Here is a 15,716-nt window from a genome sequence, read left to right on the forward strand (position 1 = left end):
GCTGAGGCAAGAGAATTGCTTGAATCCAGGAGGTGGAGGCTGCAGTGAGCCGAGATCATGCCACTGCATGCCAGCTTGGGCGACAGAGCAAGACCCTGTCTCAAGAAAATATACATAAAATACTCCCATATGTTATTGAAAAGAATGTGTATTCTGAAGTTGTTGGGTGTGATACGGTAAACATGCCTATTATTAGGTTGTTAATCAGATTGTTCAAATCTTCTATATATTTACTGATTTCTTTTAGCCATTCTGTCACATAAAAGGTATATTAAAAAATGTTTATCTAGGCCGGTGAATTTGTCTGTTTTTGCTCATATTTCTATTAATTTTTGCTCCCTGTATTTTGTAATCATGATGTTAGATACACAAAGAAGTATCACATCTAAATAAAACTGAATTGAACCTTTTATGAAGTATTATCTCTAGTGATGCTTTCTGCTTTAAAGTCTACTTTCACATTAAAATAGCTACAGCATTCTCATGGTAGTATCTTAGACCAGTTATTAATCACTTTCTCATTAGCTATGTGATGCCTTCAAACAGGCATTTTCCCCAGCTTTTCTAGTTGTCTTCTGCAAAATGGTTTGTCTCAATCTGTAGTTTATCATTTTTGGAAAGAGTCTGCTCTTTCTGTGCCTATAAACTTCTGTGTCTATAAACTCAATGTCCACCTTGTGATGGGCTGTATTCTAGGTAGTTCCTTTATATATCTACATTCTATTTCACTAATTATCTCTTTGGCTGTGTCTAATCTCTTCCTTAGCCTAATAAATGAATGTTTAATGTTAATAATCTTTTTTTAAATTTCTTTTTTCTTTTTTAAAAATTTCTAGAAGTTCTACTTAGTCATTTTTCAAATCTGGCTGGTCATTTTTTACAGTATCTTATTTATTGCTCATCCTTTCAAGCTTCTTGTTTATTTTTTAAAAGGAGCATCACACTGTTTAAGTATATTTAATATATTCATTTTTCACTAGGCATTTGATAATTTGACCAGCAGCCAGTATTTCTGCTGGCTCTAATTTCTCATGCTGGTGAATTTCTTCATCTGATTTATGACCTTTTTTTACTGTGAACTGCTGATTTTCCTTGAAACATTATCTGTGGAAATTCTTGGAGGCCTGGGTTGAAGTAGCACTTTTTTAGAGATGTGCGTTTCCTTTCTTGCCTCTTGGGATGCAACCAACCTGACAGCAATATAATTAAATTCTTGGCATGAGGATTTTGGATTTCATTGGGACAACCAAGTCAACCTGCACTCATGTGATGGCCTTTCTCGTGTTTTAGGAGAATTCACACCCTGTCTTCCCTTACCCCTTCTAGTGCCTAGGTAAAGACAGGCAGGTTTCCTTACTGTTCACTCCCGATCCCCAGCCTCTCCACTGGCAAATTTATTTTTATCAGTCATCCTTATATTGACAGTATGTCTCAGCAAACTCCCAATTATGCTTTATTTCCTATCCCCCTTTCCCTCTTTCCCCAGCAGAAACATTCAGGGACAATCCAGCTAATATTCCAGCACTCCTGCTTTCATTTCATCTTTGGTCTTTATGGTTTCCCTTCTTTCATGCCAACTTAGCAATATATTTGGAAAGATACTTTATATTTTACATTTCAGTTGTTTCAACTGGGAGTCATTCAGAGTATATAAACTGCCAAACTCCCAGAAACAGACGTCTTACAACTAATTTTCAACTAATTTGAAAAAATGTTCATAAACTCTGCATCTGAGTTGCAATTAGCTTTTTTTATCCAGTGATAAACTACTAACCTCAAAAGACTACTCAGCAGGTGATCCACTCAAAGGCAATTCATCTTGGTCTACATAAAACAATGCTTTAAAAAAAAATTCCCATTCCTTAAAGGAAAAACAATTTAAGAAAACTATTAGCTGGTAATACAAAATTTGAAGAGAATAAGAAAATGTACATTTGCTTATAATAAGAACAATGAAACAATTTTCTGGAATATGACATTTGTAGACATGAAATCTTGGCTCAGTGAAATGTCAGATTCCTTAAATGTTCCCCCAACAATAAAGCATCTCCTGATGTGAAACCTTTATTTCACAGAGTAACCACCTTATGGTTGCTACCTGACAAGGTCCTGGAGCCAGTGATATTTGTTATGACCCCTCCCTACCCAAAGTCACTAAAGTATGCACCAACGGCAAAGCACAGTAGAAATTTCCTTCAGTCCTGCTATCTAATTAGATAAGCCTGAAGATGTGGCACAAATGAAAATCATTCAAGCTCCAGGAGGGAGGTTCCAAGAGGGCCAAATAGGAACAGCTCTAGTCTACAGCTCCCAGCGTGAGTGACACAGAAGACGGTTGATTATTGCATTTCCAACTGAGGTACTGGGTTCATCTCACTGGGGCTTGTCGGACAGTGGGTGCAGCCAACGGAGCATGAGCCAAAGCAGGGCAGGGCATCGACTCACCCGGGAAGCACAAGGGATCGGGGAACTCCCTTTCCTAGCCAGGGGAAGCCGTGAAAGATGGTACCTGGAAATTCGGGACACTCCCACCCTAATACTGTACCTTTCCAACGGACTTAGCAAACAACACACCAGCAGATTATATCCCATGCCTGGCTCAGCGGGTCCCATGCGCACGGAGCCTCGCTTGCTGCTAGCACAGCAGTCTGAGATCAAACTACAAGGTGGCAGTGAGGCTGGGGGAGGGGCGCCCGCCATGGCTGAGGCTTGAGGAGGTAGACAAAGTGGCTGGGAAATTCAAACTGGGTGGAGCCCACCACAGCTCAAGGAGGCCTAACTGCCTCTGTAGACTCCACCTCTCGGGGCAGGGCATAGCTGAACAAAAGGCAGCAGAAACTTCTGCAGACTTAAATGTCCCTGTCTGACAGCTTTGAATAGAGTAGTGGTTCTCCCAGCAGAGTTTGAGATCTGAGAACGGACAGACTGCCTCCTACAGTTGGTCCCTGACCCCCGAGTAGCCTAACTGGGAGGCATCTCCCATTAGCGGCCGACTGACACCTCATACAACCGGGTGCCCCTCTGAGGCAAAGATTCCAGAGGAAGGATCAGGCAGCGACATTTGCCATTCTGCAATATTTGCTGTTCTGCAGCCTCTGCTGGTGATACCCAGGCAAACAGGGTCTGGAGTGGACCTCTAGAAAGCTCCAACAGTTTGCAGCAGAGGGTCCTGACTGTTAGAAGGAAAACTCACAAAAAGAAAGGACATCCACACCAAAACCCCATCTGTACGTCACCATGATCAAAGGCCAAAGGTAGATAAAGACACAAAGATGGGGAGAAACCAGAGCAGAAAAGCTGTAAATTCTAAAAATCAGAGTGCCTCTCTCCTCCAAAGGAATGTAGCTCCTCACCAGCAATGGAACAAAGCTGGATGGAGAATGACTTTGATGAGTTGAGAGAAGAAGGCTTCAGACAAAAGGTAACAACAAACTTTTCTGAGCCAAAGGAGGATGTTTGAAACCATTGCAAAGAAGTGAAAAACCTTGAAAAAGATTAGATGAATGGCTAACTAGAATAAACAGTGTAGAGAAGACCTTAAATGAACTGATGGAGCTGAAAAACCCATGGCAAGAGAACTACATGATGCATGCACAAGCTTAAGTAGCCGATTCGATCAAGTGGAAGAAAGGGTACCACTGACTGAAGATCAAATGAATGAAATGAAATGAAAAGAGAAGTTCAGAGAAAAAAGAGTAAAAGGAAATGAACAAAGCCTCCAAGAAATATGGGACTATGTGAAAAGACCAAATCTACGTCTGATTGGTGTACCTGAAAGTGATGGGGAAAATGGAACCAAATTAGAAAACACTCTTCAGGATATTATCCAGGAGAACTTCCCCAACCTAGCAAGGCAGGCCAACATTCAAATTCAGGAAATACAGAGAACGCCACAAAGACTCCTTGAGAAGAGTAACTCCAAGACACATAACTGTCAGATTCACCAAAGTTGAAATGAAGGAAAAAATTTTGGGGGCAGCCAGAGAGAAAGGTCAGGTTACCCACAAAGGGAAGCCCATCAGACCAACAGTAGATCTCTCGGCAGAAACTCTCCGAGCCAGAAGAGAGTGGGGTCCAATATTCAGTATTCTTAAAGAAAAGAATTTTCAACCCAGAATGTCATATCCAGCCGAACTAAGTCTAACAAGTGAAGGAGAAATAAAATCCTTTACAGACAAATGCTGAGAGATTTTGTCACCAACAGGCCTGCCTTACAAGAGCTCCTGAAGGAAGCACTAAACATGGAAAGGAATATCCGGTACCAGCCACTGCAAAAAACATGCCAAATTGTAAAGACCATCGATGCTAGGAAGAAACTGCATCAACTAATGAGCAAAATGACCAGCTAACATCATGATGACAGGATCAAATTCACACATAATAGTATTAATCTTAAATGTAAATGGGCTATATGCTCCAATTAAAAGACACAGACTGGCAAACTGGATAAAGAGTCAAGATAAATCAGTGTGCTGTATTCAGGAGACCCATCTCACATGCAGAGACGAAATAGGCTCAAAATAAAGGGATGGAGGAAGATCTCCCAAGAAAATGGAAAGCAGAAAAAGGCAGGGGTTGCAATCCTAGTCTCTGATAAGACAGACTTTAAACCATCAAAGATCAGAAGAGACAAAGAAGGCCATTACATAATGGTAAAGGGATCAATTCAACAAGAAGAGCTAACTGTCCTAAATATACATGCACCCAACACAGGAGCACCCAGGTTCATAAAGCAAGTCCTTAGAGACTTACAAAGAGACTCAGACTCCCACACAATAATGGGGGACTTTAACACCCCACTGTCAACATTAGACAGATCGATGAGACAGAAGGTTAACAAGGATATCCAGGAATTGAACTCAGCTCTGCACCAAGTGGACCTAATAGACATCTACAGAACTCTCCACCCAAAGTCAACAGACTATACATTCTTCTTAGCACCACATCGCATGTATTCTAAAACTGACCACATAGTTGGAAGTAAAGCGCTCCTCAGCAAATGTAAAAGAACAGAAATGATAAACAACAACAACAACAACAACAACAACAAAACCATCTCTCAGACCACAGTGCAATCAAACTAGAACTCAGGATTAAGAAACTCACTCAAAACCACTCAACTACATGGAAACGGAACAACCTGCTCCTGAATGACTCCTGGGTACATAATAAAATGAAGGAAGAAATAAAGATGTTTTTTGAAACCAATGAGAACAAAGACACAACATACCAGAATCTCTGGGACACATTTAAAGTAGTGTGTAGAGGGAAATCTGTAGCACTAAATGCCCACAAGAGAAAGCAGGAAAGATCAAAATTGACACCCTAACATCACAATTAAAAGAGCTAGAGAAGCAAGAGCAAACACATTCAAAAGCTAGCAGAAGGCAAGAAATAACTAAGATCAGAGCAGAACTGAAAGAGATAGAGACACAAAAAACCCTTCAAAAAAATCAATGAATCCAGGAGCTGGTTTTTTGAAAAGATCAACAAAATAGATAGACCACTTGCAAGCCTAACAAAGAAGAAAAGAGAGAAGAATCAAATAGACGCAATAAAAAATGATAAAGGGGACATCACCACCAATCCCACAGATATACAAACTACCATCAGAAAATACTATAAACACATCTACGCAAATAAACTAGAAAATCTAGAAGAAATGGATAAATTCCTGGACACATACACCCTCTGAAGCCTAAACCAGGAAGAAGTTGAATCCCTGAATAGACCAGTAACAGGCTCTGAAATTGAGGCAATAATTAATAGTCTACCAACGAAAACAAGTCCAGGACCAGACAGACTCACAGCCAAATTCCACCAGAGGTATAAGGAGGAGCTGGTACCATTCCTTCTGAAACTATTCCAATCAATGGAAAAAGAGGGAATCCTCCCTAACTCATTTTATGAGGCCAACATCTTCCTCATACCAAAGCCTGGCAGAGACACAACAAAAAAAGAGAATTTTAGACCAATATCCCTGATGAACATCGATGCAAAAATCCTCAATAAAATACTGGCAAACTGAATCCAGCAACACATCAAAAAGCTTATCCACCATGATCAAGTGGGCTTCATCCCTGGGATGCAAGGCTGGTTCAACATATGCAAATCAATAAAGATAATCCATCATATAAACAGAACCAAAGACAAGAACCACATGATTATCTCAATAGATGCAGAAAAGGCCTTTGACAAAATTCAACAGCTCTTCATGCTAAAAACTCTCAATAAACTAGGACTGATGGGACACATCTCAAAATAATTACAGCTAGTTATGACAAACCCACAGCCAATATCATACTGAATGGGCAAAAACTGGAAGCATTCCCTTTGAAAACTGGCACAAGACAGGGATACCCTCTTCTCACCACTTCTATTTAACACAGCGTTGGAAGTTCTGGCAAGGACAATCAGGCAAGAGAAAGAAATAAAGGGTATTCAATGAGGAAAAGAGGAAGTCAAATTGTCCCTGTTTGCAGATGACATGATTGTATATTTTGAAAACCCCACTGTCTCAGCCTAAAATCTCAAGCTGATAAGCAATTTCAGCAAAGTCTCAGGATACAAAATCAATGTGCAAAAATCACAAGCATTCCTATACACCAATGACAGACAGAGAGCCAAATCATGAATTAACTCCCATTTACAACTGCTACAAGGAGAATAAAATACCTAGGAATCTAGCTTACAAGGGATGTGAAGGACCTCTTCAAGGAGAACTACAAACCACTGCTCAATGAAATAAAACAGGACACAAACAAATGGAAGAACATTCCATGCTCATAGATAGGAAGAATCAATATCGTCAAAATGGCCATACTGCCCAAGGTAATTTATAGATTCAATGCCATCCCCATCAAGCTACCAATGACTTTCTTCACAGAACTGGAAAAAACTACATTAAAGTTCATACGGAACCAAAAAGGAACCCACATTACCAAGACAGTCCTAAGCCAAAAGAAGAAAACTGAAGGCATCATGCTACCTGACTTCAAACTATACTACAAGGCTACAGTAACCAAAACAGTATGGTACTGGTACCAAAACAGAGATATAGATGAATGGAACAGAACAGAGCCCGCAGAAATAACACCACCCATCTACAACCATCTGATCTTTGACAAACCTGACAAAAACAAGAAATGGGGAAAGGATTCCCTATTTAATAAATGGTGCTGGGAAAACTGGCTAGTCATATGTATGAAGCTGAAACTGGATGCCTTCTTTACACCTTATAGAAAAATTAATTCAAGATGGATTAAAGACTTAAATGATAGATCTAAAACCATAAAAACCCTAGAATAAAACCTAGACAATACCATTCAGGACATAGGAATGGGCAAGGACTTCATGACTAAAGGACCAAAAGCAATGGCAACAAAAGCCAAAATTGACAAATGGGATCTACTTAAACTAAAGAGCTTCTGCACAGCAAAAGAAACTACCATTACAATGAACAGACATCCTACAGAATGGGAGAAAATTTTTGCAATCTACCCATCTGACAAAGGGCTAATATCCAGAATCTACAAAGAACTTAAATTTACATGAAAAAATCAAACAACCCCATCAATAAGTGGGTGAAGGATATGAACAGACATTTCTCAAAAGAAGACATTTATGCACCCAGCAGACACATGAAAAAATGCTCCTCATCAATGGCCATCAGAAAAATGCAAATCAAAACCGCAATGAGATACCATCTCACACCAGTTAGAATGGCGATCATTAAAAAGTCAGGAAACAACAGGTGCTGGAGAGGATGTGGAGAAATAGGAACACTTTTACACTGTTGGTGGGAGTGTAAATTATTTAAGTTCAACCATTGTCGAAGATAGGGTGGCGGTTCTTCAAGGATCTAGAACTAGAAATACCATTTGACCCAGCCATCCCATTACTGGGTATATACTCAAAGGATTATAAATCATGCTGCTATAGAGACACATGCACACATATATTTATTGTGGCACCATTCACAATAACAAAGACTTGGAACCAACCCAAATGTCCATCAATGATAGGCTGGATTAAGAAAATGTGGCACATATACACCATGGAATACTATGCAGCCATAAAAAAGGATGAGTTCATGTCCTTTGTAGGGACATGAATGAAGCTGGAAACCATCACCCTGAGCAAACCATTGCAAAGACAGAAAACCAAACACTGCATGTTCTCACTCATAGGTGGGAATTGAACAATGACAACACTTGGACATAGGATGGGGAACATCACACACCGGGGCCTGTCATGGGGTGGCGGAAATGGGGAGGGATAGCATTAGGAGATATACCTAATGTAAATGATGAGTTAAGGGGTGCAGCACACCAACACGGCACATGTATACTCATGTAACAAACCTGCACGTTGTGCACATGTACCTTAGAACTTAAAGTATAATAAAAAAGAAATGTAAAAAAAAAAAAAAAAAAAATTCAAGCTGCAATGAACAAAAAACAACAGGAAGGTGTACGTTATTGTCTGCCACCAAATTCCGAAGCATTAACCTTAGCCATAAATACATAACTACACATCATAAGCTCATTCAGAATAAGGAATGTGGCTGGATTCACAAAAGTCTAGCTATAAGATTTGAAAAATAGTCCAAAGTACAGGCCCTCACAGGGCCGGATGTTTTAAATGAGAGCTCTTGAAATTCTTTTGCTCTCCTGAAATCTTGTTCTACAGGGCTTTGGTAGAGAAATAAATCAAGAGAAAAGGTATTTCAGTTGAACAATGGGGCTGATTTTTGCTACTCACAAATTAGAACACTGTTGATTTAAATGGAAAACAGGAAAATCACTTTTTAAAAACAAACATGATTTAACTCTTTAACCATTTCACTTTTTGGCTACCTTCTCTGAGATTCTTTTGTCTATAAAGTGGCATTATTCACTCTGCAGCCAAAAGAATTTTCAATTCCCAAACCTCCCTACATTCAAATGTTAAAATTACTTTTTATAAACCTGCTTCTTAGTGGGGACCGATTCATTTATCAAATGAAGATTAGTTTAAAATAAATTATCTTACGCTTTTCCTAGAGCAGTCATACTTTTATTACTTTCTTTGAAAAATCATCAACTAAACTATATTAACTACTTTTCATAGAAAATGCTGTGCACGCTCCCTGTTAATGGCAGCTAAAGTGCTTTTATACTTTACAAAAACTCTAAGGGCTGGACATGTGACGACAACAAATGCTAGGAGTGGTCAGGCACTGAGGCTGCAGGGCGCACAGGCTGCTGTTGTCCTGAATGACTTCCTTCTGTCTCAGTCTGCCACATGATTAACAGTTAGAACACAGGCTTGGGAGTTAAACTGACATGGATCTAAGTGTTTAAATGGCATTAGGAAAGCCAGTTGGCCTCACCAGCCTCAGTTTCCTGGGGATAATAATTCATGCTCCTCAGAAGCTGTTGAGAAGACTGAATGAAATGCCTACATTTGTAGCTCAGAACCTGACACACAGGAAATGTTACATAAACAGTATTAACTATTATTCCAAATAACACCAGTGTTCAAGTGACAAAAGTAAACTGAACATGTTTTAAAATTAGTATAAATACTCATTTTATCATTAGTATTTTGTCTTTTACATAGAATTTCCTATTTTGGGTCTTGTTTTTATACCGTCTTTTGACGTCCCAATTCTTTTTCGTTTTCCCGCATTCCCACTCTGACACACTGATTTCCTACCAACTCCCTGTCTTCTCTCTGAGGCCCTCCTCCCTTGTTCCCTTGTTGGTTTGCTTTTAGCACTCAGATGACTTTGCTAAGCTTTGGACAGCTCCTTTGCTTAAAGCTTCTCGAATGTTTATCTCCCCTTTTCCACTCTATGCCCAAAGAATGTTCAGCCCTACCAGGCAAGAACAAAAGAGTCAATATCATCTCTGCTACCTAAAAACAAGAGCTGCATTAGTCAGAGATGGTGAAACGACCAATCTACATGTCTGCTAAATACCACATTTCCTTTTATGGTTATGTGTTATCATATAATGCAAATTTAATTCCTAATGGAGGAAAAAGCCAATTTTCTTTGACACGAAAGCATTAAAATAAAAATACGGTAGGTACTGAATACTTTATCAATCTAAAACGATCAAACTTTTAGCAAAAAAAAGGAAAAAGCACAGAGAGGTTAGTGAAAGTCTGGGCAAATCCCAGGTAAGCTGTTATTTCCTTACAGAAATCAGCATGTCACCACCATCCACTTTTTTTCCCTAAACTCCTCATAAATGCAGTGACATGAGCAAAGACCGCTCTGGGCCTGTCTTAAGGATGCCTATGTTGAAGGAAGTTAAGTTACTAACAACAAAGATTTCAGACTTATGGGTTCTTTTCGCCTAACAATCACTTCTTAAGAATTCTATTAAAAACCTCTGATACAATTAATTTTAAATGTAGGTCGGGTGCAGTGGCTCATGCTTGTAATTCCAGCACTTTGGGAGGCTGAGGCAAATGGATCACCTGAGGTCAGGGGTTCGTGAAAAGCCTGGCCAACATGGCGAAACCCCATTTCTACTAAAAATACAAAATTAGCTGGGTGTGGTGCTGGGCCTGTAATCCCAGCTACTCGAGAGGCTGAGGCGGGAGAATCACTTGAACCCAGGAGGCGGAGGTTGCAGAAAAAAAAATGTATTCAGAACAGGGACTAATGGTAAGTTTCTTTTTTGCTGTTATCATCCTATAAAGCACGGAATAAAGTACCTGACTTTCTACTGGAAAATTAAAGAACCAAAAAGAAAAGAAAATGACAAAAAGAAAGAAAACAGAAGAGAGAGGAAGCCTGAGCCTGAATCTGTGCGCTGGGCCACAGCACTTCAGACACCCCCTCGAACTGATGATATCCACATCTTACCACCCAGCAGATGGGGAGCACTTGAAGGGCAAGGGCCACCACGTGTCATTACAAGTGCTCAACACAGTGCCTGGCACAGGGTAGGATGTTAATACAGGTCTAATTCATAACTAAATATGTGATTTAGGTACTCCTACATTTTAGACTGAACCTTACATATAGCTGTTTATAATGTAGACAACAAAAGTAACCAAAGTTAAATGTTAAAGAAGTTATTAGTATCTTCTGCTTTTGTAATAAAAATATTTAGAAATATATTCCTGAGTTAAATGTATTTATATTTTTAAGGCATAAACTTCCTTAAGTTTTCACGTAAATTTTTTAAAGTCCACATACTTGAGAAAAAAGAGAGCTCTTAGCCCTGATACTTACCCATACTGCAAAAAATATTCAAAAATTTATTCTGAATTTTGTCTATGTAACTAAAGTATATAAGGCAACTTTTTATATATTCAAAATAGGGCCAGGCACAGTGGCTCGCACCTGTAATCTCAGCACTTTGGGAGGCTGAGGCAGGAGGACTGCTTGAGCCCACGTGTTTGAAACCAGCCTAGGTAGGCAATATAGTGAGACTCCATCTCTATTTTATATTTAAATAAAGTAAATAAATAAAATAGGGTTATAGCAAACTTAGGAAACACAGTATATACATACTTCAAAAGAAATAAGATCGATTAGAAAGGCATAGAAAATATAAGAAAATCCAGACAAATTGTTTTCTTGTAAGGTTCAGGATAATTAATTTCAATAAATCTGTGGGCATGAGTCACACCAAGAATCACAGGAGTCAAGGCTCAGCTGTCTTTTCTACTGCAGAACTAAAAAATGTCATGCTAGCCTGGTGTCTTTAATGATACCTTGACACTTCTTCGCTTTTGATGTTAAGTAACAGAGTAAAAGAAGCAAAAATCTTCTGCTCACACAATATACAGGAATGAAAAAAAGAACCCATCATTCTCAGGGCTCAACAAAGACAAAAATTTAATGAAAAAAAAATTTAGGAAGCCACAGAGATAAAGATTCAAAACGCTCAGAAGTAACAGTTACAGAGGGAGGGCGGCTTATCAAGCAAGGCCACCTGAGCACAAGGATCCCTAAAGGGACACATCATTTGAGACAAGCTGGTACACATCTGCTGTGAGTCCAATAGGGACCGTTCTAGGTGCTGGCAACTCCATGGGGAACAAGACAGGCAACATCTCTAATCTCATGCAGCTCACGGATCCTCACACAAAGTGTTTTTGTATGGAGGGAAAAGGAAATCAGAATGGAGGAAGGGAGGAGAAGGGGCAACTCTGGAGAGAAAGGTATCTATCAAAAGTACAAGGAAGGCTGGGAGCGGTGGCTCATGCCTGCAATCCCAGCACTCTGGGAGGCCGAGGCAGGTCAGGAGGTCAGGAGATCGAGACCAGCCTTGCCAACATGGTGAAACCCCATCTCTATGAAAAATACAAAAACTAGCCAGGCATGGTGGCACGTGCCTGTAGTCACAGCTACTCGGGAGGCTGAGGCAGGAGAATCACTTGAACCTGGCAGGTGGAGGTTGCAGTGAGATCGTGCCACTGCACTCTAGTCTGGGCAACAGAGCAAGACTCCATCTCAAAAAAAAAAAAAAAAAAAAAAATACAAGGAAGCCCGGTAGCCCCTGACAGGGACCTCTCTTCTCCCAAAGCAAGAAAGTAGTAACTCCACACATTTCACTGGTAAACCAGTAGAGAAGAGGATGTGACTCTTTTGAGAGGATCTGCTTAGCTGTTCTGAAGAGCTGAAAAATTATCATATATAAGCTTCTAAAGCCCAGATGACAGGCCTAATTCCATTTCTATACAGTGATGCATGAGGTGAGTCATGGAAATTACCTGTTCAGAAAAGGTAAGAAGGAGCAATTGCCAGCCTCAACTGCAGTTACTGGGTAAAGGATGTGATCCACAGCTTGCAACAAACGTGTTCATATTCTTAAGTGAAAATACTGCAAATGTAAATGGCAGAAATGAGGTTCTCCAAAGAGAGGCAGAGAACAACAGAGACAGCACCCCCATAAAGCAGCAAAAGAACAGAAGTCCACACTTATTTGACAAAATGAATCCAGTTTTAATTCACACAGATCTCACTTAACTTTCAAGTTGCTACGATATTTTCTATCTTGCTATTTTTTCTCCCTATGTGCTTTTAAAAAGATATTAAATTGCCATTGGCCGTTTTTGGGGGGCTTTTTGTGCTCTCATTTCAAAATGCACATGGACAGGTTTTCTGGGGAGACACAGATGATGGCAATGTGACATGAACCACCTAAGTGAAATTCTTCAGTCCTCAAAAAAGACAATCGAGTGGTGTTTTAAATATACAAATAATTAATTTATACAAAAAAGGTGATAATTCCCCCGGCTTTAAGGGAAAACAGATTAAAATCCTAGCAGAAAGGCTTTAAGATATCAAAAGGGGTACAGATTTTAGTAAAATAAAATTTGAGGTTTCACAACATGGATTGAGTTTTTAGGCACCAGTTGTTCAGGTCTAAGTCATCGAACATTCAAGTTATCTAGTGCATTTAGCATTTTAAGTTAAATGTTAATCTATTTTTAGTGTAAAGAGGAAAACAAAATTGGCGAAAGCAGGTTAAAAAAAAAAAAAAAAAAGCAAAAAAGATCCTAGGCGTTAGTCATGGTCACCAACCGGGCATACGGACCCCTGAATTTTCAATTACCAACCTGCACGATGAGACATGCTCTCTCACAGTCTCCTCTTTTGTGATTATGAATCTGGCTTTGCAGAAACAAGTTAATTTGAAAATCTGTATTTAGAGCAGCTTTTAATCTGAAGATAAAAGACTTTGTTTTTTGTTTTGGTGTCCTCAATCTAGTTTTCTAAGCTACCTAAAACTAAAGTACAGTGATTCTAAATATTCCTCTTTCAGTCAAGAAACAAAGAAAAAAAGAAGGAATACTTGAGAACCCACTGTATGCCAGAAACCCTGCTAAGTTCTTTTCTTTGCATTTTCATTATTCCTCACAACTCCCTATGAAGTAGATATTATCTCCTTATTTGCAGACATGGAAATATTAAGGGAGAGAGGAAAAAAACACTTTACCAGGGTAACCAGTTATTTAGTGGCGGAGCTGAGATTAACATTCAAATCTGATTTGAAAGGCTATGGTTATTATCCCAATATATCCAACCGTAATTAACAGGAACCATTGCTTTTTAATTTAATGATCCCCATCTCAATCTGCTATGTCTCCTCTTTTATAGACTAAATTTACTTAATCTTTTCAATAGTAAAACAATCACACACAATACTTGTTTCTCTGAATAGTCATAATCATCAATGATTCACAATGAAACCAGTGATCAATTAAAAAGCAAACAAACAAGAGTTCTCTAATCCTGTCCTGCACAATTGATTTTTGAACCTAAGAGTGAAAACTGGTATCTACTTGGTGAATAACTGCAACTGTCGAGAACTTTCAGAATCCCAGGACCATCATTCAAAAGAATAACTACTCTGAAGTTTATGTTATCCACAAATGTAATGCTAGCAAAGCAATAATCAGAAAAAAGATAACAGGCTCAGTGCTACACCTGGAACCTAGCAGCTACCACTGGAGAATGCTGATCCAATTCATCAGTATGCAGCTCAACAGCTTCAAATCCACCTATCCTCTGTTATTCTCTTCATATTCTGCTTTCTGGTCCACAGGATATGACATACTTTGCCAAATGCATCAGTGAAGTCCTAACACTGACACATCAGGTTAGTACCACTGGACTTGTTTGTTCCACATGGTTTTCCATGAGCTTACTGTGATGGTCTTTTGGCTGTCAACTTGGCTAGCCTAGTGTCCCTCGTTAATCAATCAAACACGAATACAGGTGTTGCTGTGAAAGTACTTTGTAGATGGGATTAAGGCTCATAATCCACTGACTTTAATGAAGAGAGGTTATCCTGGATAATCTGAGTGGGCCTGACTCAATCAGTTGGAAGGCCTTAAGAGCAGAGCTGAGGCTTCCCTGGAGCTCTGAATGGATCATGGTCACTCAGAGTTTCTTAGATGCTCTCCTTTTTTCTTCTTCATATTCATTCTTGGCTGCACTATCTAGAATTTGGTTTTTGAGAGCCTAGTGCACCTCTGTACTACCTTCCTTTTGGAATCTCAATCTCGAGTACCCTCTTCTCTAAATGCTAACACTGCAATAATAAAATAACTGGGTTGCGGGGGAAAGATAGGGACTGAGAGGTTGGGGGAAAACAAAGAGGGTTTCCATGAGTTTTGCCAGCACTTGAAAGTTTCATTCAAAATATTATTATCCCTTATTAAAGTGGATATAGCCATAGCAGTCTGGTATATAAATATGTGGACAGAATTTTCTTCTCTGTATTTGGAACATGTATGCAGGATAACAGCACCATAATGTCTCATGTCACTCATTCGTTCAGGCTCAATCTTAAAAGGTTTGCTCAGTTCTATGAAGACCTATGCTTGCAACTCAAGCGAACAATTCCTGGATGGTGGTTTGGCCTGATAGAGAATGCGAACACTGATGTGGCCGATGCTGACTTCTTGACACCAAGATGGAAGTATCTCTTTTTCTTAATAGAAAAAAATACTCAGTTTTATTAAACGGATATATATTTAACTCTAGGAAAAAAGTTGCTGACTTTACCCTGCTATATGTGTGAATGGTGCTCTGTAGTATCTAACATTAGAATGCAGATCTTGCTCAGAGAAGTTTAAAAATGATGCAATGCTCAATCAGACAAATATTTTCATATCACAATGTAACATAGATTAGAAACTAATAATGAGGTAAATACATTATTACAGAAATGTACTTAGTATTTTGAAAATCTAGGTCA

The 15,716-nt window shown here is 39.2% G+C and overlaps 1 protein-coding gene across 2 annotated transcripts in view; it reads right to left on the reverse strand.

Annotated features, from left to right (window-relative positions):
* PREP (prolyl endopeptidase) overlaps nucleotides 1–15,716 on the reverse strand; it is a 134,285-nt gene that overhangs the window by 67,449 nt on the left and 51,120 nt on the right. The window lies entirely within an intron of this gene.

Source organism: Macaca thibetana, chromosome 4 (assembly GCF_024542745.1).
Source record: "Macaca thibetana thibetana isolate TM-01 chromosome 4, ASM2454274v1, whole genome shotgun sequence".
NCBI classification, from domain to species: domain Eukaryota; kingdom Metazoa; phylum Chordata; class Mammalia; order Primates; family Cercopithecidae; genus Macaca; species Macaca thibetana.